The sequence below is a fragment of the Pristiophorus japonicus genome, chromosome 11 (assembly GCF_044704955.1).
Source record: "Pristiophorus japonicus isolate sPriJap1 chromosome 11, sPriJap1.hap1, whole genome shotgun sequence".
In the NCBI taxonomy this organism is placed as follows: domain Eukaryota; kingdom Metazoa; phylum Chordata; class Chondrichthyes; family Pristiophoridae; genus Pristiophorus; species Pristiophorus japonicus.
The window spans coordinates 219,875,394-219,875,996 of NC_091987.1; positions in this window are offsets into that span (position 1 = coordinate 219,875,394).

Here is a 603-nt window from a genome sequence, read left to right on the forward strand (position 1 = left end):
GAGTTCCAGGATTGTGACCCAGCGACGATGAAGGAACGGCCGATATATTTCCCAGTCGGGATGGTGTGTGACTGGGAGGGGAACGTGGAGGTGGTGGTGTTCCCATGCACCTGCTGCCCTTGTCCTTCTAGGTGGTAGAGGTCGCGGGTTTGGGAGGTGCTGCCGAAGAAGCCTTGGCGAGTTGCTGCAGTGCATCCTGTAGATGGTGCACACTGCAGCCAGGGGGCGCCGGTGGGGGAGGTTGAGTGCTGTGGTTGTGGACTGGTTTGTCCAGGATGGTGTTGAGCTATTTAGCTGTACCATCAAGCGAGTGGTGAGTGTTCAATCACACTCCTGACGGGAGGCTTGTGGATGGTGGGGAGGCTTTGAGGGGTCAGAAGGTGAGACACTCGTTCCTGGTCTTAGCAGTGGCATTGACAGGGTTGGTCCTGTTAATGTTCTGGTCAATGGTGACCCTGCAAGATGTTAACAATGGGGACTTGACAATGCTGGTGCCCATGACAGTCAAGGGGAGGTGTCTGGGAGGTGTCTTCCACTGGGTTTACAGGGTCCGAACCTGGCAGTTAAATACCTTCTCAGCTCTCACAATAAACACAATTTGGT